Source organism: Notamacropus eugenii, chromosome X, assembly GCF_028372415.1.
Source record: "Notamacropus eugenii isolate mMacEug1 chromosome X, mMacEug1.pri_v2, whole genome shotgun sequence".
Taxonomy (NCBI): Eukaryota; Metazoa; Chordata; class Mammalia; order Diprotodontia; family Macropodidae; genus Notamacropus; species Notamacropus eugenii.
The window spans coordinates 25020923-25048346 of record NC_092879.1 but is presented as its reverse complement, the minus strand read 5'-3'; the positions used below and the strand labels follow the sequence as shown (position 1 = coordinate 25048346).

The 27424-nt window shown below is 36.9% G+C and overlaps 1 long non-coding RNA gene across 16 annotated transcripts in view; it reads right to left on the bottom strand.

The window, feature by feature from the left end:
* Positions 1–27424, bottom strand: part of LOC140515336 (uncharacterized) — a 167882-nt gene that overhangs the window by 37282 nt on the left and 103176 nt on the right. For 10 of the 16 annotated variants that reach the window (XR_011970951.1, XR_011970952.1, XR_011970953.1 and 7 more), the window contains one exon: positions 1–27424. This exon is cut by the window's left edge. The exons of 4 other annotated variants lie outside the window; for them this stretch is intronic. This is a non-coding gene — a long non-coding RNA (uncharacterized lncRNA). 2 more of the 16 variants (XR_011970956.1, XR_011970961.1) reach the window with 2 other exon arrangements.

The following is a 27424-nucleotide window of genomic DNA, read 5'->3' as shown; positions in this document are numbered from 1 at the left end:
ACTGTAAAAGCCCTGACATTTTGTGGTCTAAGGGCCAACTCTCTGAGGATATTCCATAGATTTATCAATTTGTGTATTTTTCTCTTATTGCTTTGCCCATGGGTCTTAGTCAAAAAGTAACAGCACAAATGGTCTCCTTTAAAAATGCACTTCTAATACCTTGGAGTAGTCAACAGATACTCTCCATCCATTCTCAATAACAGGAATATGAATAGTAGTCTTACCTGATCACAGTACTCCAAGGATTACTTCACTTGTCAGGGATTGTCTTTATTTCTTGTCTTTATTTCTATAGAAGGCACTCCAAGATAAACTTATACCCTGGACTGTCTGAGCCAGGATTTATTTGCCTTTTAATTCAGACAATCACCACTCTCACAAGATGAATGATATTTTCAAGCCACAAACATCCCTTGTTACAAGAATTTCCATTAAGCTATTTCTCTCTATGTCTTGGTACCCTCAAAACATGACAAAACCCATGTTCCCAAGGATGCCATTGAGAGTTGTAAGGCACTTTCCAACTCTGAAAATCTAGGTTTGATCACACCTCCAAGCTCTGTTGTTACCAGAAAATCAGCATCCTGTGTGTTATCTTGCTCTGTTGTTCTTTGTTCTAAGTGCCCTCCCAGCTCTTATATCCTCTTCTCTCTGGCTGCATTCAGGATCCATAGTGTACTAAGGTCCCAATGGCTCAGAACATCTTTACTCTCCAGCTCTCTCTCCCACTTTGTCTTCTCAAGTCACTCTTTCCTCTCATATCCAGGGTCTAAGGCCCAGTCTGGATTTTACATTTAAGTCAAGCCCAGATATTCTATCTTCTACATACTTTCTCTGGTTGATATTCTGTCTTCAATATACACTCTCATTTGTGACATTATGCCTATCCCTGTTCTGAAATTCTCTATGCTATCTTCCTTCCCCTCACTAGGAAGGTACTTTCCAGCCAGGACATTCTGTGTGCTAAGGACTCTAACAGTCTTAATTCTATGCCCCATCCTGCTCTAAAATCTAGGCCTTTTTATCTTTGTATTTGTTTGTTTGTTTTAGTAGACTACAAATATATGTTAGCAATACAATTAAAAAAACCTCATGTCTCCTTTAAATACACTGCCCTTGAAAAGTTATTGTTATGCAAAAAATACTGGCTCTCCATTACCAATAGCAATCTCAAGTCATCAAGGATCTGCATGGAACGAAACTGATAACCACTTGGGGGAATTTTTGTTTTTTCTATCATCCACTTTTGCCCTCCCAGCTCTCTTCTGCCTGGAATATTCTCCCCTGAATGACACTTCCCAATGTGCCAAGGAGCTGCAGGATAAATCTTCCTGTGATATGTTCTTGTCATTTATTGGTTTATTTTTCTCTTCTTGACTTGTCCATGGGTCCTAGTAATAAAGTGACAGCACAAACAATCTCCCTTTGAAATGCACTGTACTTAGTACCTCATGGCAATCAATCAGTACTCTCTGTCCATTCCCAATAATAATTATATCAATACCAATCTTGCCTGATCAAGGCTCTATAGTGAGTCATTTGTTTAGTTGGGAGGTTTATTTAAAAAGTTTTTAAGCCATATGAAGGACTGTATTTTAAACTTATACTTTTAGTGTTGCGATGCATGACATGAGTTTTAATTCAGACAAATGCCACACTCCTGATATAAATTAAATGGAAATAAATCTTACACTTCAAACAACAAATATTTTTTTGTTTCTGGGGTTTCAATGAACCTATTTCTCCCCAGGCCTTGGCACCCTTGAGGGAAAAATCCCCAACTTCTCAAGGATGATGATATGGAGACTTCTGCTACTCCTACTGGCCCTGAAAATATAAGTTCCCTGGATCCTCTTATCTCTGTAATTTCTGATACCTCCACATGGGACATTTAGCATTCAGTGATCTCCCTTTTACATGCACTATTCTTCAAAGGTTATTGTAGGCAATAAATGCCTATAGGCATGATCAAAAGCAGTATTAAATAATCAAGGAAATGCACTGAATAAAAGTGATGAGTTTTTTTTCTTTTTTTGTATTGTACAGTTCTTCCAGCTTAGGTCTAATATTCTGTAATCTAATTTCTTTTCTACCTGGAACATTCTCCCTTGAATGGCACCACCTAACCAAGACTTTCTATGTGCTAAATTAGAGGCAGCTAGGTGTCTCAGTGGATAGAGAGTGCTGGGCCTGGAGACAGGAAGACCTGAGTTCAAATCCAGCCTCAGACACTTCCTAGCTGGGTGACCCTGGGAAAGTCACTTAATCGTGTTTGTCTTAATCCAGTGGAGAAGGAAATGGCAAACCACTCTAGAATCTCTACTAAGAAAACCCCATGGACTGTATTAGTGTGTTATGGTCCATGGGGTCACAAAGAGTGGGACATGACTGAACAACAACAACAAATGTAGCTTTTGAAGTCACAAAAATACTTCATTACTAGAATTGCAATTAACCTGGCTCTCTTCATTCCTGGGTACCCTGAGAATATGAAATAACCCATGTTCTTAAGGATGCCCTACAGAATTCTGTCCTCCTCGCTCGTAATGATAGTACTCTAAACTCTCTACTACTTGGAAAATTCTCCCTTGAATGGCACCTCCCAACCAAGCCTTTCTATGTGCTAAGGGTCCTCATGGCTCTGACGATATATGTTCCAAGGGTGAACCCTTCTATAATATTCTATCCATTTGTTGTGTTAGTTTTCTCTTACTGCACTGCTCATGGATCTTAGTTATAAAATAACAGTACAGTCTGTCTTTTAAAGATTATGGTAAACAGTAATACTCTCCAGTCATGCCCCCAAACAGGAAATCAATAGTCGTACCTGACTGGGGCATATGTCTTGTTGGGGCCTGTTTTTATTTTGTGGAGTCATATAAGGTACTAGATTATAAATTTATACCTTTGGTTCTATGATCTGGGACTTAAAAAATCAATTCTGACAGTCACCACTCTCCTGACAGAAGTTATTCGGAAATAAATATATCATTTCAAGCCTCCAATTTCCTTTGGTAGTAGGGTTTCAAATATCCTGTCCCTCTCTATGTATTGGTGCCCTAAAAATATTTTTTAAAAAATCTTCTCAAGCATACCACTGAGAGGTATAAGGCCCCTTACTACCTCTGAAAATCTAGGTTCCATCACACCTCCTAGCTCTGTTCTTACAGAAACCACCTACACCAGAAACTCATATTCTTTGTGCTCTCTGGCTCTTACACCCCTTGGTCTAAGTGCCCTCCCAGCTCTCACATTCTCTTCTCTATGGTTACTCTCAGGTCCCTTACTCTAAGCAGTAAGGGCCCCCTGGTTCAGAATATTTTTGTTCTGTGGCTCTGTCCAACTATCACTTTCTGTGTTCTAAAGTCCCTCCTATGTCTCATTCTAGGTTCTCATCTTGATTGGGTAGTCCTGATTCAATATATCGCTGGAATATTCTCCCATGAATGGCACCTCCCAGTCCAGACTATGTGCTAAGAACTGTCCTGGTTCTGATACAGGATATTGTGAAGGCAAACACATCTATGAAATTCTACCCATTTCATAGGTGGTTTTTCTCTATTGCACTCCCTATGCATTAAGTTATGGTGGTGAATAAATACTCTCAATCACTTTCCCATAACAGGAATTTCAAGAGCAGTCTTAAAATATCACTCATATCCCATATTCTAGGTAACCTCCCAGTTCTGTCTTTTTCTCCTTTCTGACTAGTCTCAAGGCCCCTGTTCTATATACTTATGCCTACTGGCTCACACTATTTTTCATTTTCTGGCTCTGTCCAGAAATGTAAATTTTGATAGTTTACATTTAGAGCTCATCTAGATCTAATAGTTTACCCTCTAAATTTTGTCCAGCTCTAACTGGAGTTTCAATTAACCCATCTCCTCTACTCCTTGGTCCCCTAAGAACATAAAAACTCATTTTGTCAAGGATGACACTGAGATTTCTATGGCCCATGTAGGCTCTGAAAATAATCTAACTTCTACTGTCTTTCTTACCTCTCTAATTTTAGAAATTCAGTAGTCAATGTGCTCCCTTTTAAAGGAACTGTACTTCAAAAGTTATTGTGGGCAATAAATATTTCCTAGACATTACCAACAGCAGTACTGAGTAATCAAAGATCTGGATAGAATGAAATTGATGATCATCTTTTTACATTTGTGTTTTTTATAATTTGGAGTTCTTGATTGTAAACATATATTTGGCTCTGTGGTCTGAGACTTCAGTTTTAATTCAGACAGTTACCACTCTCATAATATATATACGGAACCGAAGGTACCAATTCAAGCCACAAATGTCCTTCATTACTAATGTATCATTTAATCTGTCTCTCTCCATGCCTTTGCACTCTGAGAGCTTTAAAAAAAACCCATGTTATGAAGGATGAAAATGAGAGTTCTTTTTTATCTTTTAAATAATCTTATTGGTGTATTTTGTTCTTATAGCACTTAACTTTCCTTCTGTAGCCCTCCCCTTCCTTTAATAATGGTTTAATGATTAAATCCAATGATCTTTTTTCTTTCCACATCTTCCATGATCTTTCTTAATCTTGAAAATGAGAGTTCTAAGGCCCCTTCAGCTCCGAAAATTTGATTCTATCACACCTCCTAGCTCTGTTCTTACAGAATCCTCCCACATCAGAAATTCCCCATTCTGTATATTCTCCTTCTCTAACATTCCTTGTTCTAGGTGTCCTCCCAGCTATCATATTCTCTTCTCTATGGCGACTCCTAGGTCCCAAAGTCTACGTAGCAAAAGCCCCCTAGCTCTGTTCATTTTAAAAGAGAACCCCCACCCTTATCATATTCTATCCATTTATCAGTTTGATTTTTTTTCTCATTGCACTGCCTATGGGCCTTTGTAGTACAAACAGTCTGTCTCTGACATGCTTTGGACTTAAAACCTTATGGTAGTGAGTAAATACTACTGATTAATTCCCAATACTAGGAACAGCAATAGAAGTCTAACCTGATCATTATATTTCCAGGAATTATGTGTCTTAGGAGACTGTTTTTATTTCTTGGAGGCGTATAAAGTACTAGATTATAAACTTATGCATTTGGCTCTGTGGTTGGAGACTTGAGTTTTAATTCAGACAATTACCACTCTCCTGATATAAATTATAAAGTAATGAAGGTAGCATTTCAAGCCATAAATATCCTTTGTTTTTAGGGTTTCAGTTAACCTGCCTCTCTCTATGCTTTGATGCCTTGAAAACATTTTTAAAAATCCATCTTCTAAAGGATGCCATTTAGACTTGTAACGTACCTTCCAGCTCTGATAATATTGGTTCTATCTATATAGGCAGGTAGGTGGTGCTGCAGTGGAAGTACCAGGCCAGAAATCAGGAAGACTCATCTTCCTGAGTTCAAATCTGGCCTCAGACAATTACTAGCTGTGTGACCCTGGGTAAGTCACTTCATCCTATTTACCTCCATTTCCTCATCTATAAAATGAACTGGAGTAGAAAATGGCAAACCACTTCAATATCTCTACCAAGAAAACCCCAAATGGGGTTTCAGAGTCAGACACAAAAGAAGCAACTGAACAACAAATAAAGGTTCTATCATGTTAGCTCTGTCCTTTTCACACTCTTCTACCCCAGACATTCTACTTTCTATGTGCTCCTTTGCTCTGGTATCTCTTTGCTCTGGTATCTATGTCTTTTTCCCACTTTCTGTCTTTGAAACTCCTTCCTACCTCTCTAAGGCTCATCTAGATTCAGAAGTCTAGATTCTAAATTTTATTCAATGTGCTGCTTTTTAAAGACACCGTTCTTCAAAAGTTATTATACTCCTTGATAAATAATATCAGTCTTAAGTAATTAAGGAACTGAAAGGAAGCAAATTGATGACCATTTCATGGGGGGAGGGGAGGCTTTAAAATTTTTCTATTATCCAGTTCTGCCCTGCCAACTCTAATGGTTTTTAAGCTCTTGTACCTGGAGAATTCTTCCTTGAATGACAGCCAAGTTTTTCTATGTGCTAAGAACAGATACTACATGTTCTAATGGCAGACCCTCCAATGATTGTTCATTCTTCTGTTTCTTTATCTCTTATTGCACTGCCCATGGGTCTTTGTTATAAAGCGACAGTACAAATGGTCTCTCTCTGAAATATTTTGTACTTAACACTGTATGTTAGTGAGTCAATATCTTGCTCCATTATGAATAACAGGAATATCAACAGAAGTGTAACCTGATCAGGGCTGGACAGGATCAGGACAAGGAATCACAAGGCTCTCAATGACAAACTTAGATTTTTGGTTGTGTGGTCTTGTACCTGAACTGTAATTCAGACAATCCCACTCTCCTGATACGTACCGTATGGAAAGAATGATGGCATTTCAAGCCACAAATATAATTTCTTACTAAGGCTTCAATTAAACTTGCCTCTCTCCATGTCTTGTTGATGTTCAAACAGAAAGTAACTCATTTTACCAAGGATGATATGGAGTGTTCAGAGGCTCACAGTGCCTCTGAAAATTCAAGTTCTATCCTTCCTCCTCTCCCCTCTCTAATTTCACACCCCTAGCAGATCAGACATTCAGCATTCCAGGTGCTCCATTTTAAATGCACTGAACTTCAAAAGATATTCCAGGCAATAAAGACTCCCTAGTCATTACCAATAGCAGTACTGAGTAATCAAGGATCAGCAAGGAATCAAATCTATGATCATTTTGTTGTTCTTTTTAATACTGTGTTGTTCTGCCCTCCTAGCTCTAAGACTCTGTACTTTAAGCTCTCTTCTATTTGGAAAGTTTTCTAATGGATGGCATCTCCCAACCAAGCCTTTCTGTGTGCTAAGGAATCTTATAGCTCTGATACATTGACTTCTAAATATAAATGCACCTCTGATATTCTATCCATTTATTGGTTTTTCTAACTGCCCATATAAGTCTTAGTCATAAAATGACAGTAGAAATGGCTTCTCTTTGAAATGACTTGTACTTAAAACACTATGATAGTGAATAAATACTCTGGATGTTTTCTGAATAACAGGAATATCAACAGAAGACTAACCTGATCAGCATTTCACTACAAAGAATCACTTGTCTTGGAGCCATATAAGGTTTATTATTAACTTAAACCCTTGGCGGTGTGAATGGGGTTCTGAGTTTTAATTCAGATAATCACCACTCTCCTGATATAAATTATTTGGAAAATACGGTAACGTTTCAAACCACAAATATTCTTTCATTCTAGGGTTTCAATTAACCTATATCTTTACATGCCTTGGTGTCCTGCGAGCATAAACCAAATCTATACAGATTCTATAGTACCTCAGAGCTCTGTGCTTTTGGAACCCTCTTATACCAGAAATTTCACATTCTATGTGCTCCCCTCCTCTGACATCCCTTGTTCTTGGCATCTTCCAAGCTCTCAAATTTTCTCCTCTCTGGTTATTCTCATGACCCATGTTCTATATACTTATGTCCCTGACTCCAGCTATTTTTTTATCCCTTGGTTCTGTCCATATCCCAACTTTTCTCTTCCAAAGTCTCTCCAAATGTCTGATATTCCAGGATTAGGGCTAATCCAGATCCAGTAATCAGCTCTCTAAATTTTGTCCAGCTCTAACTGGAGTTTTATTTAACCTCTCTCTTCTCCTTGGCTCCCAAGCAAGTCTTTCCTTGTGCTAAGGAATGTCATCCTTGACATTCTGCGTCCTATGATATTCTATCCATTTATCTTTCTTTAAATTTTTCTCTTACTGCACTGCTCATGGGGCTTAGTCATAAAGTGATAGCACAAATAGTCTCTCTTTGAAATGCACTTAATCCTTACGGTAGTGAGTAAATACTCTCCAAACATTCCCAATTGCAGGAATAAAAACAGTAGTATTATCTGATCAGGGCACTATGAGGTATGACTAATCTTGTCAAGGGATTGTTTTTAATTCTCAGAGCTGTATAAGGAACTAGATAGTAAACTTATATGTGATTTTCTGTTCTGCAACCTGAGTTTTAATGCAAGCAATCACTATTCTCCTCATATAAATTATGTGGAAATAAAGATGGCCTTTCAAGTTATTTTTCTTTAATAGGGTTTCAATTAACCATACCTTGGTGCTCTGAGAACACTGAAAAACCCAGGTTCTCAAGGATGCTATTGAGTATAGTAAGGTCCCTTGGAGCACTGAAAATCAAGGTTCTATCTCACTTCTTAGATCTGGTCTTTCTGAATTTCCAAACCAGAAATCCAACATTCTATGGGCTCTCCTGCTCTGATATCTCTTGTTTTAGCTGATCTCCCAGCTCTCACATTCTCTTCTGTATTGTTACTCTAAGGTCCCCTGGTCTATAAACATAGTCCCATTAGCTCAGACTATTTTTGTTCTATGGATTTGTCCTCCCTCTTTCTGTGCAATTCCCTTCTACAGGTTATCTAGATCCTGCAGGCTAGATTTTACATCTCTTCCATGACCTTAATGGAGTTTCAATTAGTCTGCCTCTCTATTTCTCAAGGATGACAATGAGATTTCCATGGCCTATGTTGACTCTCATAAGTTCAATTGTCCCTCCTACCTCTCTAATTTAAGACTCTTCTTTTATCAGACTTCCAGAATTATATGTGCTAACTTTTATTTTTTTATTTTTTATTTTTATTATTTTTTCAATATATAATTTATTTATTTTTCAGTTCTTAACATTCACTTCCACAAGAATTTGAATTCAAAATTTTCTCCCCATCTCTCCCCCCATTCCCCATCCCAGGACAGCATGTACCCCACTCACTCTTTCCTCCAGTCTGTCCTTCCTTCTATTACCTACGCTTCACCCATCCCCCTTCCCTTCTATTTTCCTGTAGGGTAAAATAGATTTCTATACTCCATTGCCTGTATGGCTTCATTTCCAGTTGCATGCTAAAACAATTTTTAACATTCATTCTTAAAGCTTTGAGTTCCATATTCTCTCCCTCCCTCCCCACTTACCCTCATTGAGAAAACAAGCAATTCAATATAGGTCACACGTGTAACAATGCAAACTACTTCCATAACAGTTATGTTTAAAAAGACTAGCCACATTTCCCTGTGTCCTATCCTGCTCTTCATTTATTCCATTCTCTCCCTTGACCTGTCCTCCCACAATAGTGTTTGCTTCTGATTATTCTATGTGCTAACTTTTAAATGTATTGTTCTTCAGAAATTATTGTAGGCAATAAATATTCCCTAGTCAAAACCATTAGCAGTCTTAAGTAATCAAGGAACTGAAAGGAATCAAATTGATGACCATATTTTTTCCTATGTTTATATGATGCAGTTATAGTCTGTACTCGAAATTCTCTTCTCCCTGGAAAATTCTGCCATCAAGGGCACCTCCCAGTCAAGGCTTTCCATGTACTAAGGGCCTTCAGAACTCTAACACATTTTTCCTAAGGAGTGACTCTCCTATTCATTTATTAGTTTATTTTTCTCTTAATTCATTGCCCATAGGTCTTAGTAGTAAAATCACAGCTCAAATAGTCTCTCTTTGAAATTCCTTACTTAATACCAAATGATAGTGAGTCAGTACTCACTCCCATTCCCAATAATGGGGATATTAATAACAGTGGTCAGGGAACTGCAAGTAATTATGTGTCTCGTTGGGAGATTGTTTTTATTACTTGGAGCCATATAAGGTCCTCAGTGAGAAATGTATACCTTTGCCTCTTTTGTCAAAGACCTTTGTTTTAATTCAGGCAACTACCATATTCCTGATATAAATTTTGTGGAAATAAAAGTAGCAGTTCAAGACAGGAATATCCTGTGTTACTAGGGTTTCATGTAATCTATCTCCCTGCCCTGGTGCCCTGAAAACATAAAATAGCCCATCATTTGAAGGATAACATGGAGAGTTCTATGGCCCACAATGCCACTAACAATCCAAGTTCTATCGCTCCTTTCTTGTCTCTAATCTTAGACTCCTCCAAGATCAGACAATGAGCAGTCTATGGGTTCCCTTTTAAATATACTGTTCTTTAAAAGTTACTGTGGGAAATAAATACTGCTAGTCATTATTAGTAGCAGTCTTCAGTAATTGAGGGTCTGCAAAGAATCAAATTAACGACCTTTTTCTTGTTTTTCTTTTTAAATAATGTGCAGTTCTACACCCCAGCCCCTGCCCCCTTCCACCTAATATTTTGTACTCAAAGCTCTCTTCTCCTAGGAAAATTCTCCCATGAATTGTGCCTCCCAAGCAGGCCTTTTTATGTGCTAAGGACCCTCATGGCTCTGACACGTTCTCTTCTAAGAGCAGATTCTCCTATGATATCTTATTCATTTTGTGCTTTGTTTAATTTTCACATTTTGCACTGCCTGTAAGTCTTAATTGTAAAGTGACAGCACAAACAGCCTTTCTTTGACATGACTTGTACTTAAAATATGATAGCAGGGAGTAAATGCTCTCTACCCATTCCCGATAAGGAGAACAGCAATAGCAATCTTACCTGATCAGTGTTCTATAAGGAATCACCTTTTGGAGTGGGGTTGTTTTTACTTGTTCAAGCCTATAAGATAATTGATTATAAACTTACACCTTTGGCTGGTGGTTTGGACCCTGGGTTTTAAGTCAGACAATCACCTCTCTCCTCATATAAATTCCATATATGGTTATAAAGGCAGCATTTTGAGCCACAACTATCCTTTGTTACTAGGGTTTCAATTATCCTGTCTTCATGCCTTGATGGCCTGAGAATATAAAGAAAACCATGTTCTCAAGAATGCTATTGAGATTTCTACGCATTCTAGCTCCGAAAATCTAGATTCTATAACATCTCCTACCTCTATTCTTTCAGAACATTTCCAAACCAGAATTTTACCATTCAATGAGCTTTCCTTGTCTGATATCCCTTGTCCTGGATGGCCACCCAGATGTCACATTCTCTTCCTTATGGCTGCTCTCAAGCCCCATTGTCTAATAAGTACTAAGGTCCTACAAGCTCATACTATGGTTTTTTAGTCTCTAAGTCTTTCTTCTGCTTTCTGTCTTGAAAACTCTTTCCTATATCTTATATTTCAGGTTCTAGAGCTCATCCAGATCAGAAAATTTAGATTTCAGATTTCTTTTAGACCTTAACTGAATTTCAGTTAATTTGTCTTTTGCTATTTCTTGGCTACCCGTTAACATAAAACCCTTACCTTCTCAATGAAAATTTAAGCTCTACGCCCCTGTGACTTCTCTAATTTGAGAGCATTATTCATCAGATAGCATTCGGTGGGCTTCCTTTAAAGATTATTCTTCAAAAGTTTTTGGAGGCAAAAGACTTTCTATGTGCTAAGGATCCTCATAGGTCTGACACTATATGTTCTAAAGGCAAGTATCTATGATATGCTATCCATTTATTGGTTTATTTTTTTTTCTTACTGAAATGCCCATATATCTTAGTCATAAAGTGATCTCTCCATGAGATGTCTTGTTTTAAACCTTATGGGAGTGAGTAAATATTCTGGATACATTCAGATTAAGAGGAATATGAATGAAATCTAACATGATAAGGGAACCAACAAGGGATCACTTGTCTTGATGGGGGATTGTTTTTATTTTATGAAGACACATAAAACCCTCAACATCAAACTTAATCGTCTGGCTGTGAGGTCTGACATCTCAGTTTTAACTCAAGACAATCACACTCTCCATATGTGTGCGTGTGTGTGTGTGTATATGGATGTATGTATGTATTATGTGGAAATAATGGTAGCATTTCAAACAAGTATCATTTCTTTCTTACTAGGGTTTCAATTAACCTGTTTCTCTCCATGTGTTGTCAAACTGGGAACATTCAAAAAAAGTTCTAAAGAATGCCAATGAGAATTCTAAGGCCCCTTCTAGCTCTGAAAATCTTGGTTCTATTGAATATGCTAGCTCAGTTCTTTCAGGACAGTTTCAAAACAGAAATTCTATACTCTACGGGCTCTCCTGCTCTGATATCAGCCTGTGTTCTAGGAACCTTCCCAGCACTCACATTCACTTCTCTAAAGCTACTCTCAGGTCCAACAGTGTACGTACTAAGTCCCACTGACTCAGACAATTTTGTTCTATAGCTCTGTCCTCCCACGTTCTTTTTGCTGAAATTTCTTCCTACCTCTCTTATTCCAGGTTCCAGTTCTCATCTAGATCCTGCAGTCTACACTCTAAATTTCTGGAGTCTCTTTCTCTCTGTCTCTAAGAACATAAAAATAAAACCTGTCTTCCCAAGGATGACACTGTAATTTCTGTAGCTCTGAAAAACTAAATTCTGTTACCCCTCTTACAGCAGACATTTAGTAATGTACCCTTTCAAATTCACCGTTCTTCAAAAGCTATTGTTGGCAATAAATATTCTCTATCCATTCCCAATAATAGGAATAGTAGCACCAACCTTCCCTTCTTAGGGAAACAAGGAACTGTTTGTCTTGTCAAGGGAATTTTTTTTTTTAATTCCAGGAGTTATATAAGGCCCAAGATGTTAAACTTATACCTTTCACTCTGTGGTCTGTGACCTGAATTTTAATTCAGACAACCACCACTCTCCTTATATAAATTATACGGAAATTGTATGGAAATAAGGGTAGAATTTCAGGTCAAAAACATCCATTGTTATGAGAGTTTCATATAACCTATCTCTGTGCCCTGGGGCCCTGAAAACATAAAACAACTCTTCTTCTCAAAGATGAAATGGAGAGTTCTATGCCCCATACTGCCTCTGAAAATCTAAGTAGTATCATCCTTATTATCTCTCTAATTTATTTCCCTCTGAGATTGAACATTCAGCATTCTGTGTGCTCCCTTTTAAGTGTACTGTTCTTCAGAAACTATTAGAGGCAATAAATACTCATAGTCATTGCCTGTAATTAGCAATATTGAGTAATTAGGGGTCAGCAAGAAATCAAATTAATGACCTTTTTTCTTTTCTTTTTCATTATTTTGCATTTCTTTCTTCTGAGCTCTAATAGTCTGTACTCTAAACTCATTATTACCTAGAATATTGTCCCTTGAATGGCACCTCCCAGTCAAGATTTTCTATGTGCTAAGGCTCCTCCTAGCTCTGATACTACCTGTTCTTCTATGATATTATATCCATTTAGTGGCTTATTATTTTTTTACTGCACTGCCCATAGATCTTAGTTCTAAAGGGACAGTACAAATGGTCTCTTTTTGAAATGCTTTATACTTAGTACTTTATAGTAGTGAGTCAATATTCTCCATCCATTCCCAATTACAGGAATATCCACAGCAGCCTTAACCAATAAGGACACCAAAAGGAATCATGTATTTTGTTGGCAGATTGTTACTTGGAGCTGTATAAAATCTTAATGACAAACTTATAACTTTGGCCATGTGATCTGGGATCTGAGCTTTAGTTCAGACAATAACCACTCTCTTGATAGAAATACAGGTAACATTTCAAGCTACAAATATCTTTTGTTAGTAGGGTTTCATGCAACCTGTCTTTCTCTATGTCCTGATACCCTGAGAATACAAGGCCATAACTAGGAAATGTATACCTTTGGCCCATCTTCTCAAGTGTCAAACATGGAGGGTGCCTGTGAAAATCGAAGTTCTATTGCCCTTCCCCCAACTCTCTAATTTCAGACCCTTTCAAGATCAGACATTCAGCATCCTAGGTATTCTCTTTGAAAAGTTGCTGGCAATATATGCTCCCTAGTGATTACCAAAAGAAGTAATCAAGGATCTGCAAAAGTCAAACTGATGACCTCTTTCTTTTTTGTTCTTTTTATATCATGCAGTTCTGCCTTCTCAGCTCTAATATTCTGTACTCGAAGCTCTTTTCTACCTGGAAAACTCTCCCATGAATTGAACCTTCCAACCAAACCTTTCTATGTGCTAAGGACCCTCATAGCTCTGACACATTCTCTTCTAAGGGACACTTGACTATGATATTCTAACCACTTATTTGCTTAATTTTTCTCTTGTGGCACTGCCCATAGTTCTTAGTCTTAAAGTGACAGCCCAAATGACCACTCTTTGAAATGCTTCATATACTTAGAAACTTATGGTAGGGAGTAAATAATCTGGATCCATTCCAAAAACAGGCATATCATTAGAAATCTAACCTGACTGGGCATACAATTAAAAAAGAAACCCTAGAAAAAATAACTTAGAAATCTTTAATTAAACATCAAATTGTAAATCCTGAAAAAAATCAAAGGAGAGATTAATAAAATTGAATGTAAGAAAAACATTGAACTAATAAAACTAGGAGCTGGATTTAGGAAAAATCCACAAAATAGATAAACTATTTGCTAATTTGATTAAAAATAAGAAAGAAGAAAACCAAATGACTAGTATCAAAAATGAAAAGGACTACCAATGAAAAGGAAATTAAAGCAATTATTAGGAACTATTTTGCCCAATTACATGCCAATACTTCTAGCAATCTAAGTGAAATAGATGAATATTTGCAAAAATATAAATTGCCCAGAGTAAGAAAAGAGAAAGTAGAATACTTAATATTTAATGCTCTCTCTCAGAAAAAAGAAATTGAACAAGCCATCAATGATCTCCTTAAGAAAAACCTCCAGGATGAGATGGATTCACAAGTGAATTCTAGAAACATTTAAAGAACAATTACTTCCAATACTCTATAGCCTATTTGGTAAAACAAGCAAAGAAGGAGTCCTGCCACATTCTTTTTTACACAAACATGGGCTGATACCTAAACTAGGAAGAGCAAAAACAGAGAAAGAAAACCATAGACAAATTTCCCTAATGAATACTGATGCAAAATTTTTAAATAAAATACTTGCAAGGAGATTATAGCAATATGTCAAAAAGATCACACATTATGACCAGGTGGGATTTATACCAGGAATGCTGGGATGGTTCAAGATTAGGAAAACTATCAGCATAACTGATCATATCAATAACAAAACTAACAAAAGTTACATGATTATCTCAACAGAAGCAAAAAAAAAAAAGCTTTTGACAAAATACAATACTTATTCCCATTAAAACACTAGAAAGCATAGGAATAAATGGAACTTTCCTTAAAATGATGAGTAGTATCTATCTAAAACCATCAGCAAGCATTATCTATAATGAAGATTAGCTAGAAACCTTCCCAATAAGATCACGGGTGAAGCAAGGATGCTCATTATCATCAGTTATAGCAATAAGACAAGAAAAAAATTGAAAGAATTAGAACAGGTAATGAGGAAACAAAATGATCACACTTTGTAGACAACATGATGGTACACTTAGAGAATCCTAGAGAATCAACTAAAAAACTTGTTGAAATAATTAACAACTTCAAAAAAGTTGTAGGACTTACTACAAACCATAAATAATTAGCAATTAAATATTACATATAAAACCAACAAAGTCCAGAAGGAAGAGATAGAAAGAGAATTTCCATTATTTAAAATAATTACAGACAATACAAAATACGTGTTAGTTTACTTGCTAAGACAAACTCAGAAACTATATGAACACAATTATAAAACACTTTTCACACAAATAAAGTCAGATATACACAACTGGAAAAATATTAATTGCTCATGAGTAAGTCAAGTCAACATAATAAAAATGACAGTTCTACCTAAACTAATTTACTAATTCAGTGTCTTATCAAATCACCAAAAATTATTTTATAGAGCTGGAAAAAATCATAACAAAATTCATCTGGAAGAACAAAAGGTCAAGAATATCAAGGAAATCAATTAAAAATGTGAAGGAAGGTGGCTTAGTATATCAGATCTCAAACTGTATTACAAAGTGGTAATCATTAAAATTATCTGATAGTAGCTAAGAAACAAGAGTAGTGGATCAGCAAAATAGATTAGGTACACAGTAATACATTACCACAGTAATCTAGTGTTTGATAAACTCAAAGAACCCAGCTTCTGGGACAAGAATTCACTATTTAACAAAAATTGCTAGGAAAACTGGAAAGAAGTTTGTCAGAAACTATACAGACTGTATGGTGAGATAGGGTCAAAATGAGTACATGATTTAGACAAAAAGGGTGATATAATAAGCAAATTAGGGGAGCATGGAAAATTATACCTGTCAGATCTATAAATAAGGGAAAAAAATTTATGACCAAACAAAAAACAGAGAGCATTACAGGATGAAAAGAAGATAATTTTGATTACATTAAATTAGAAAGGTTTTACATAAACAAAACCAATGCAGGCAAGATTAGAAGGGAAGCAGAAACTGGGAAAAATTTCACAGCAGGTTTCTCTGATAAAAGTTTCATTTCTCAAACACACTGAGAACTGAGTCAAATTTATAAGAATACACATCATTTCCCAATTGATAAATGGTCAAAGGAAATGAATAGGCAGTTTTCAGAAGAAGAAATCACTGCTTTCTATATAGTCATATGAAAAAATATTCCAAATCACTACTGACTAGAGAAATGCAAATAAAAACAACTCTGAGGTAACACCTCACATCTATCAGATGGGCTACTATGACAGAAAAGAAAAATGACAAATGTTACAGGGGATATGGAAAAATTGGGACACCAATGCATTGTTGGTGAAGTTGTGAACTAGTCCAAGCATTCTGGAGAGCAATTTGGAACTACGCCCAAAGAACTATAAAATTATGCATACCATTTGACCCAGCAATACCACTACTAGGTTGGTATCCAGAAGAGATAAAGGAAAAAGGAAAAACGTCTTTCTGTGATGGCAAGGAATTGAAATTGAGAAGATGCCCATCAATCAGGGAATGGCTGAACAAACTATGGTATGATTGTGATGGAATACTATTGTTCTATAAGAAATGACAAGCAAGATGGTTTCAGAAAAACCTGCAAAGACATGCAGAAAAAACATGCAAAGTGAAGTGAGAAGAACAATGAGAACATCACAGCAACACTCTATGATGATCAACTGTGAATGACTTAGCAATTCTGAGCCTCACAATGATTAAAGACAGTTCCAAAGGATGTATGATGAAAAATGTTATCGATCTCCAGAGAAAGAACTGATAGAGTTTGAATGAAGATCGAAGCATAGATCGAAGCATACTTTTTTTTAACTTTCCCTTTTTCTTTGTCCTTATTTTTGGTCTGTGTTTTTTTTTGCAACATGGATAATATGGAAATATGTTTTTCATGATTTTACACGTATAATCTATGTCAAATTGCTTGTCTTCTCAGGAAGGATGGAAGGAGGCAGAATTTGGAACTAAAAACTTTAAAAGAGAAATGTTTAAAAAAATTACATGTAATTGAGAAAAAATTAAAAGAAATCCAACCTGTTCAAGATACTACAAGGAAGCACTTTTCTTGGAGGAATGTTGTAATTCTTAGCGACAAATAAGGTACTCTATTATAAACATATACCTTTAGTTGTGTGGTTTGGGACCTGAATTTTAATTCAGACAATCTCCATTTTCTTGATATAAATATGGAAATAATGGCAGCATCTCACATTTTCTATCCTCAAAAGTACTTCTTTCCTCTCACATTCCAGGTGCTAGGGCTCATCCAGATCCCACAATCTGGATTCTAGATTTCTTCCAAGATCTCTATTGAGATCTTGTCTATTAATCTGTCTTGTCTGTCTGTCTGTCTATCTGTCTCTCTCTCTCCCCCCTTGGACAGCTGAGAACAAAACAAACCAAACAAAAACAAAACAATAAACCGATCTCATGTTCTCAAGGAAGACACTGGGAGTTCTATAGCCCATACTGCCTCTGAAAATGCAAGTTCTCTTGCCTTTTACCTCTCTAATTTCATTCAGACCCCATAAATATCACATACTCAGCATTTGATGTGGTACCACTTAAAGGCACTGTCCTTCAAATTTTATTGTAAGCTATAAGCAATCATAGTACTGAGTAATAACGCTGACACATAGTCTTCTAAAGGCAAACATTCCTATGATATTCTGTTGATGTGTTAACTTGTTTATTTTTCTCTTCTTGCATGGCCCTTAGGTCTTAGTAGTAAAGTGACAGCACAAATGGTTTCTCTTTGAAATATCTATACTTAACTGTTATGGTAGTGAGTAAATACTATCCATCCATTCCATAGAAGTCTAACCTGATCAGTTAGGATACACTTGTTTTGGGGGACTGTTTATACTTTATAGACACCAATAAGGTATATATATAAACTTTTACCTTGGGTTCTGTGGTTCAGGAGCTAAGTTTTAATTTAATCACCACTCTCCTGATATAAACTATATGGAAATAAAGGTAGCATTTCAAGTCACAAATACAATTTTTATGAAGGTTTCAACTATTCTGTCGCTCTCCATGCCTTATCAGCTTAAGAACATAAAATAACCCATATTCTCAAGGATGCCACTGAGAATTCATAGGACCTTTCCAACTCTGAAAGTCCTGGTTCTATAGCACTTAGTTCTATTCCAAACCAGAAATTCAACATTTGATGTCTCCTAGTGCTCTGATATCCCCTCTTCTAGGTGCCCTCCCAGACCTAACATTCCCTTCTCTATGGCTTCTTTCACATCCTATAGTTTATATACTGAGGCCCCACTAGCTCAGACAAATCTCATTTTATGACTCTCTTCTTCTCCTGCTTTCTTTCTTTGAAACTCTCTCCTATCTCTCATAGTCGAGGTTCTAAGGCTCACCCAGAACCTGTAGTCTAGTTACTAAATTTGATCTTAATGGAGTTTTAATTAATCTGTTTCACTATATTCCTTGACTCCTGGAAAACAAACAAAACAAAAACCTCACTGTCTCAAAGAGATGACACTGAGATTTTTAAGGTCTCATGTTAGTTCTGAAAATCTAAATTCTATTGTCCCTCTGATTTCTAATTCTCTAATTTCTGACCTCTCTTATGTCAGATATTTATCGATCTATGTGCTCCCTTTAAAGATACTAGGCACTGCAGTGGATAGAGCGCCAGGCCTGGAGTCAGCAAAATTCATCTTCCTAAGTTCAAATCCAGCCTCGGACACTTACTAGCTATATGACCCTGCGCAAGTCACTTAGCCCTGTTTGCCTCAGTTTCTCAATCTGTAAAATGAGGTGCAGAAGGAAATGACAAACCACTCCAATATCTTTGCTAAGAAAACCTCAAATGGGGTCATGAAGAGTCAGACACAATTGAAACAACTGAACAACAACTTCACAATTATTGTAGGCCATAAACACTCCCTAGTAACTAAAGAAACTGAAAAGAATCTAATTGATAACCTCTTTTCTCTTTTTATATTGTGCACTTTTGGCTTCCCATCTATAATACTCTAAGCTTTCTCATGCCTATAAAATTCTCCCTAGAATGTTCTCCCTTGAATGGCAGTCAAGGCTTTCTTTGTGCTAAGGACATTCATATCTATTACATATTATCTTCTAAGGGCAGACCTTCCCTATGATATTCTATCAATTTATTGATTGTTTATTTTTGTCTTATTGAACTACCCATAGGCCTTAGTTGTAAAGTGACAGCAAAAATGCTCACTCTTTGAAATGTCTTGGACTTAACTACCTTTTGGTATCACATCTCTGGCCATTCCCAATAACAGGACTATAAATAGCAGTTTTACCTGATCAGGGCACTACAAGGAATCACATGCCTTGTTGGGGGATTGTTTTTATTACTTGGGGCCATATAAATCCCTTGATGATAAACTTACACCTTTGGCTCTGTAGTCCAGGATCTGGGTTTCACTGCAGACAATTGCCATTCTGCTGATATAAATTGTATGGGACCAAAGGTAGCATTTCAAGCTACAAATATCCTTTGCTACCAAGGTTTCATTTAACTTGTCTGTCTCTAGGCTCTGGTGCCTTGAGAACATAAAACAGCCCATCTTCTCCAGGAGGAAATGGAGAAGTCTATGGTCCACAATGCCTCTGAAAATCCAAGTTCTATAGTTCCTCTTACTTCCCTAACTTCACATCCCTCTAAGATCAGACATTCAGCATTCCAGGTGCTCCCTTTTAAAGGCACTGCACTTCAAAAGATACTGTGTGCAAACACTCCCTAGTCATTACCAATAGCAGCCTTATGCAATCAAGGATCTGCAAAGAAAACTGATTACCATTTGTTTTTGTTTCATTTTGCCATTTTTCCATTGTGCAGCTCTGCACTGCCAGCTCTAATAGTCTAAGTTGTCTTCTATCTGGAAAATTCTCTCATGAATGACACCTCCCAAAAAACCTCTTTATGTGATAAGGAACCACATAGCTCTGACACGGTCTCTTCTAAGGGCTAACCCTCCTATGATACTCTTTCCATTTATGGTTTTAGTTTTCTCTTTTTGCACTGCCTTAGTCTTACTCATGAAGTAATAGCACTAAATGCTCTCTCTTTGACAAGACTTGTACTTAAAACCTTATGGTAGTGGGTAAAGATGCTTGATGCCTTTCAACAGGAATATCTACAGAAATCCAACCTGATCAGGGCACAGCAAGGAATCACTTGTCCTGTTGGGAATTGCTTTTACTTCTTAGTGACATAATAAGGCTCTTATAGATAAATGTATACATTTGGCTGTGTGTTCTGCTACCTTAATTTTAATGCAGATAATTAACATTCTTGTGATATATATATATATATGAAATAACGGTAGCATTTCAAGTCACATATTACTTCTTACAAGACTTTAAACCATTCTGTCTCTCTCTATGACTTTTCTACCTGATAACATAAATTAAGCCATGTTCTCAAGGATACTATTGAGTGTTCTGAGTTCCCTTCTAGCTCTAAAAGTCTAGGTTTTATCACACCTCCTAGTTCTGTCCTTTTAGAACAGGTCTAAAGTAGAAAGACAAAATTGAAGTGGGATCTGTTGCTTTGAGATATCCCTTGCTCTACACCTCTCCCCTTCTTCCTTGGCCAATCTTATATTCTCTTATCTATGTCTACTTTCAGATCCAATAGTCTATGTACTAAGTTCCCACTGGCTCAAATTATTTTGGTTTCCTGGTACGGTCCATCTTCCTACTTTCTGTCTTCCAAAGTCCCTCCTACCTCTCACAATTCAGTTACTATGGCTTATCTACATTCCACAGTCTGGATTGTAAATTTCTTCTAAGAATTGGAATTTCAATTAACCTGTCTCAATTACTTGGCCAACTGAAAACAACAACAACAAAAACATTCCATCTTCTCAAGGATGACATGGAGAGTTCTACTGTCTCAGAAAAGTCAAGTTCTATTGCCCCTCTTACCTCTCCAATTTCATTCCTTGCCCTCCTAGATGATACGAGTCAGTATTCCCTGCACTTCCTTTTAAATGTATTATTCTTCAAAAGTTACTGAAGGCAATAAATACTACCTAGTTAATCCCAAATGCAGTATTGAGTAATTAAGAATCTGCATGGAATAAAATTGATGACCATCTTTTGTGTTTTTAATTTTTTTCCTTAGATGGTGCAGTTCTGCCCCTCCACATCTGAGAGTCTCTAAGCTTTCTTCTGCCAGGAATATTCTGCCTTGGATGGCAGCTCTCTAACTGGTCTAAGTGCTGAGGAGAACTCTCACAGCTCTGAAGCTATATATCCAAGGGCAAACCTTCCTATGATATTCATTTAATTGATTTGTTTATTTTTCTTGTATTGTGTTAGTCATAAAGTGATAACACAAATGGTCTCTTTGAAATGCCTTGTACTTAAAACCTTATGGTAGTGAGTAAATACATTCCATCCATTCCCAACGTGAGGAGCATTAAGAGAAGTCTAACCTGACTGGTACACTATAAGGAAACATTGGTCTTGGGGGATTATTTTATGCTTTATAGACACAAATAAGGCATTCGATTGTAAACTTCTACCTTGGGCTCTGTGGGTTCAGAAGCTAAGTTTTAATTCAGACAATCACCACTCTCTTCACAAAAATTATATGGAAATAAAGGTAGTATTCCAAGCTACAAATATAATTTCTTACTAAGTTTCAACTATTCTATCTCTCTCTCCATGCTTTGTCGGCCTAAGAACATAAAATAACTCATGTTCTCAAGGATGCCATTGAGTGTTCTAAGGTCCCTTCCAGCTCTTAAAGTCTAGGCTCTATCTACCTCCTAGCTCTGTTCTTTCAGAACAGTTCCAAACCTGAAATTCAACATTCTATGATGCGTACTCCCAGCTCTAATATTATATTCTTGATGGTTTCTCTCAGCTCTTATAGCCTATTTACTAAGATCCCACTGGCTCAGACTATTTCTATTGTATGGCTCTGCCCTTCTTCCATTTTCTTTTGATGAAATTCTTTCCTACCTTTCTTATGTCAAGTTTTACGGGTTATTCACAACCTGCAGTCTAGATTCTAAATTTTTTTTCTATGATCTTACTGGAGACTCAATCTGTCTCTCTATTCCTTGGCTAACTGAGAACATAAAAAAATGATCTTCTCAATGATGGCACTGAATTTTCTGAGGCCAATGCTGGCTCTGAAAATCTAAGTTCTATTGCCCCTCTTTCCTCTTAAAGATCATACTGTTCTTACATCAGGCATTCAGCATTCTAGGAATGCCCACTTAAATATTCAAAAGTTTACTATAAGTAAGTACTCCTTACTCATTAACAACAGAAGAACTGAGTAATTAAGGATCTGCATACAATGAAATTGATGACCATCATTTTGTGGGGTTTTGTTTTTTGTATGATGTGGTTCTGCCCTCCCAGATTTAATAGTCTTTATTCTAAGCTCTCTATTCCCTGGGAAAATTACCAACAAATGGTACCTCACAAGCAAGCCTTTCTGTATGCTAACGATCCTTGGATTTCTGACAAATTACCTGTAAAAGGCAAACCCTTCTTTGTTATTCTATCAATATTTATTTTTCCCTTATTGCATTGCCCATTGGTCTTCATAATAAAGTGACAGTACAAATGGTTTCTCTTTGAAACGTCTTATATTCAGTACAGAAATATTAATAGGGCACTACAAGGAATCACTTCTCTTGTCAAAGGATTGTTTTATTATTTGGAACCACAGAAGATAATTGATGATAAACTTAGACCTTTCACTTTGTGATTTGGAACCTGAGTTTGAATTCAGACAACTACCACTCTCCTGATATAAATTATATAGGATAAATAGCATTTTAAACCACAAATGTCCTATGTTACTAGGCTTTCATTTAATCTGTTTCTCTCCATGCCCTGGTGCTCTGAGAATATAAAGTAACTCGTTTTCTCAAGGGTGAAATGGAGAGTTCTTTGGCCTAAACTCCCTTTGAAAATCTAAGGCTTATCAATCTGCTGAGCTCTTGAATTTCAGACCCACACAAGATCAGATATTCAGTGTTTGATGTGCTCCTTTTTAAATGCTCTCTTCTTCAAAAGTTATTATGTAAAATAGTTCCTACTTATTCCCAATAGCAGTCGTAAGGAATCAAAGATCTGCAAGGAATCAAATTAATGACTGCTTGGGTTTGGTTTTCATTTTTTGTTTATTTAATATTGTGCAGATCTGCCTTCCCAGCTCTAATAATCTGTACTCTTATATTCTGTACTCTCTTCTTTCTGGAAAATTCTCCCATGAATGGTACCTTCTAGTCTAGATTTTTGATGTGCGCAGAATCCCCAACAGACCCTCCTATGATATTCTATTTATTGGTTTATTTTCCTCTTTTGCACTGCCCATAGGTCTTAGTCATAAAATTGCAGCACAAATGGTCTCTCTTTGAATTTCTTTTACTTAATACCTTGTAGAATTGAGTACACATGCTTGATCTATGCCCAGGAATATCATATAACTGGAATAGCATTAGGTATATCATTAGAAGTTCACTCTGATCAGGGCACTACAAGGAATCACTTGTCTTGTCGGAAGACTGTTTTTACTTCTTAGAGACATATAAGGTCTTTCATGATAAACTTACATGTTCAGCTGTGGGGTCTGATATTTGCTTTTCAATTCACACTATCACTACATTCCTGAGATATAGTCTACAGAAATAATGATAGCATTTAAAGCCACAAATATAATTTCTAAGGTTCCAATTATTTTGTCTCTCTCCATGTCTTGTTGACTTGAGAACATAAAATTCTCGAAAATCTAGGTTCTATGTCACCTCCTAGTTCCAAACCCCAAATTCAACATTCTAATGTACTAAGATCCCACTAACTCAAACTATTTTAGTTACCTGGCACTGTCCATCTCCCACTTTCTGTCTTCAAAAATCTTTCTTCCCTCTCATATTCCAGGTTCTAGATCAGGAGTAGGGGACCTGTGGCCTCAAGATCCCATGTGGACTTCTAGGTCCTTGGGTATGGTCTTTTGACTGAGTCCAACTTTTACACAACAAATCCTTTCATTAAGGGCATTTGTTCCGTGAAGTTTGGATTCAGTCAAAGGGCTGCACATATAGTGCATATGTGATCCATATAGAGGGCCACATGTGGCCTCGAGGCTGCAAGTTCCCCACCCCTGTTCTAGATCCCATCTAGATTCTAAGTTCCTTCCAAGATCTCACTGGAATGTCTATTAACCTATCTGTATTCGCTGGCCAGCTGACAATAATTTTTTTAAAAAACCCTATGATCTCAAGGATGAGAGTTCTATGGTCCATCCTGCCTCTGAAAATGCAAGTTCTATTGCCCCTTTTATCTAATTTCATCCCCCTCAGAGATCAGACATTCAGTATTCTGTGTGCTCCGTTTTAAATGCTCTATTCTTCAGAAGTTATTGTAGGTAAGAAATATTCCCTTAGTCGTTACCATTAGCAGTCTTAAGTAACTAAGGAACTGAAAGGAATCAAAACGATGACCTTTGTTTGTTTGTTTGTCTAACCTGATTAGTGTACTACAAGCAATCACTTGTTTTTATTTTTTAGAGCCATAGAGCCAAGGTACTGGACTATAACTTAAACCTTTGACTGTGTTGTTCAGGACTTAAGGTTTTATTCAGACAATCACCACTCTCCTGATATAAATTATATGGAAATAAAGGTACATTTTAAGTCACAAATATCATTTCTTACTAGGGTTTCAACTATCTTGTCTCTCTCTATGCCTTGTTGACCTGGGAACATAAAATAACCCATGTTCTCAAAGATGCTAAATTTAGGTCCTGTGGCACCCTCCTAGCTCTGTTCTTTCAGAACAGTTCCAAGCAAGAAACTCAGCATTCCATGGGTTCTCTTGCTCAGAAAGATGTCTTCCTTCTAGGTGCCCTCCTATCTCTCCCATTCTCTTCTCTCATATCTCTCCCATTCTCTTCTCTCATATTTCAGAGTCTACCTAGTAAAGTCCCACTGGCTCAAACTATTTTTGTTCTTTTCTCTGTCCTTTCCCCAATTTCTTTCTGTGACATTCCCTCCTAACTCTCATACTCCAGGTTCTACAGGTCATCCAGATCCCACAATTTCAAGTCTAAATTCCTTCTAGGATCTTAATGGACTTCCAATTAATCTCTCTCTCTTGGCCTTCTGAAAACATAAAAATACACATCTTCCCAAGGGTGAAATTAAAACTTCTCAGGCCCACTCTGGCTAAATCCTATTGTTCCTCTTACCTCTGAAATTTCAGACACCTCCTAGCATTTGATGTGTTTCTTGTTAAAGTTACTGTATTTCAAAATCTATCATAGACAATAAATGTTCCTTGGTCACTGCTAATAGCAGTATTGAGGAATTAACAATCTGCATGGAATGAAATTGTTGATTATTATTTTGTGTGTTTGATTTTGTCTTTTTTAAGATGCCTTTCTGCCCTCCCAGCTCTAATGTCTGTTCTCTAAGCTCTCTTCTCCCTGGAAAATTCTGCCATGAATGGCACCTCCTAGTCCAGACTTTCTGTGTGCTAAAGACCTTCATGGTTCTGTCACTGTATGTTCAAAGGTGACCCCTCTAATGGTGCTCTCTGCATTTAAAGGTTTATTTTTCTCTTATTGCACTGTCACTATAAAGTGATGGTATATATTGCCTCTGAAATACGACTTTATACTTAAAACCTTCTGTTAGTGAGTAAATGATCTTGATCCATTCTGAATAACACGAACATTAATAGAAATCTAACCTGATCAGAACACAAAAAGTAAGCACTTCTCTTGTGGGATTTTTTTACTTCTTGGAGTCACATAAGATACTTGATCATAAACTTATACCTTTGGTGTGTTGTTCAGGACCTGAGTTTTAATTTAGATAAACACCACTCTCCTGATATAAATTATATGGAAATAAAGGTAGCATTTCAAGCCACAAATATCCTTTGTTACTAGAGTTTCAAATAACCTGTCTCTCAGAATGTCTTGGTAGCCTGAGAATGTAAAAAACCCATGTTTTCAAAGATACCACTGAGAGTTCTGAGGCCCATTCCAGTGCTGAAAATCTAGGACTTCCTAGCTCTGTTCTCTCAGAACAGTTCCAAACTAGAAATTCAGAATTCTCTGGGCTCTCCTGATGTTATCTCCTGTTCTAGGTCCCCATCCTCCTTACCCCTTTAATTTCCCTCTGCTCTATTGCCTCTCATATTCTATCTCATATCTATGTCTTCCCTCAGGTACCAGAGTCTATGTCCCACTGGCCTGAATTTTAATTCCCTGGCACTGTCCATCTCCCACTTTCTGTCTTTGAAATTTTTTCCTGCTTCACATATTCATGGTTCTAGAGCTCATCAAGTTCCCGTAGTGTGGATTATAAATTTCTTCCAAGATCTCACTGGAATTTTTACTAACCCGTCTCTCTCTATCCATTGGTCAGCTGAGAATAAAACAAAACAAAAATAAAACAAAGAAAAACATGTTCTCAAGGAAGACATTGAAAGTTTTATGGCCCATACTGCCTCTGAAAATATAAGCTGTCATCCCCTTAGCTCTCTAGTTTCATTCCCCTCAGAGATCAGACATTCAGCAGTCAATGTGCTCTGTCTTTCAGAAGTTATTGTGAGCAATAAAGATTCTCTAGTCATTACCATTTGTAATCAAGGAACTGAAAGAAATCCAATTGATGATCATTTGTTTTTGTCTAACCTGATTAGTGTATTACAAAGAATCTCTTATCCTGGGGGACTGTTCTTATTTCTTAGAGCCATATAAGGTACTGGATTATAAATTTCTACCTTTGGCTGTATGCTCCTCAGGGCCTGAGCTTTAATTCAGACCATCACCAATTATCCTGTCTCTCTTCATGCCTTGTCATCCAGAGAACATAAAATAACCCATGTTCTCAAGGCTGTGATGTAGTGTTCCAAGATCCTTTCCAGTTCATAAAATCTAGGTTCTATGGCACCTTCCAGCTGTTCTTTCTTCAGTTCCAAACCAGAAATGCAACATTTCATGTACTATTCTGATACATCCTTTGTTTCAGGTGCCCTCCCAGCTCTCATATTCCCTCCTCTATGATTACCCTCAGATCCCCTCATCTACCTACTAAGGTCCTACTGGCTTATACTATTTTCTTTTCTATGGCTCTGTCCATCTCCCCCTTTTTGTTTTCTAAAGTCCCTCCTACCTCTTATATTACCAGTTCCAGGGTTCATCCAGATCCGGCAGTCTGGATTCTAAATTTCTTCCAAGCTCTTACTGGAGTTCCAATTACCCTGTCTCTCTCTATTCCTCGGCTCC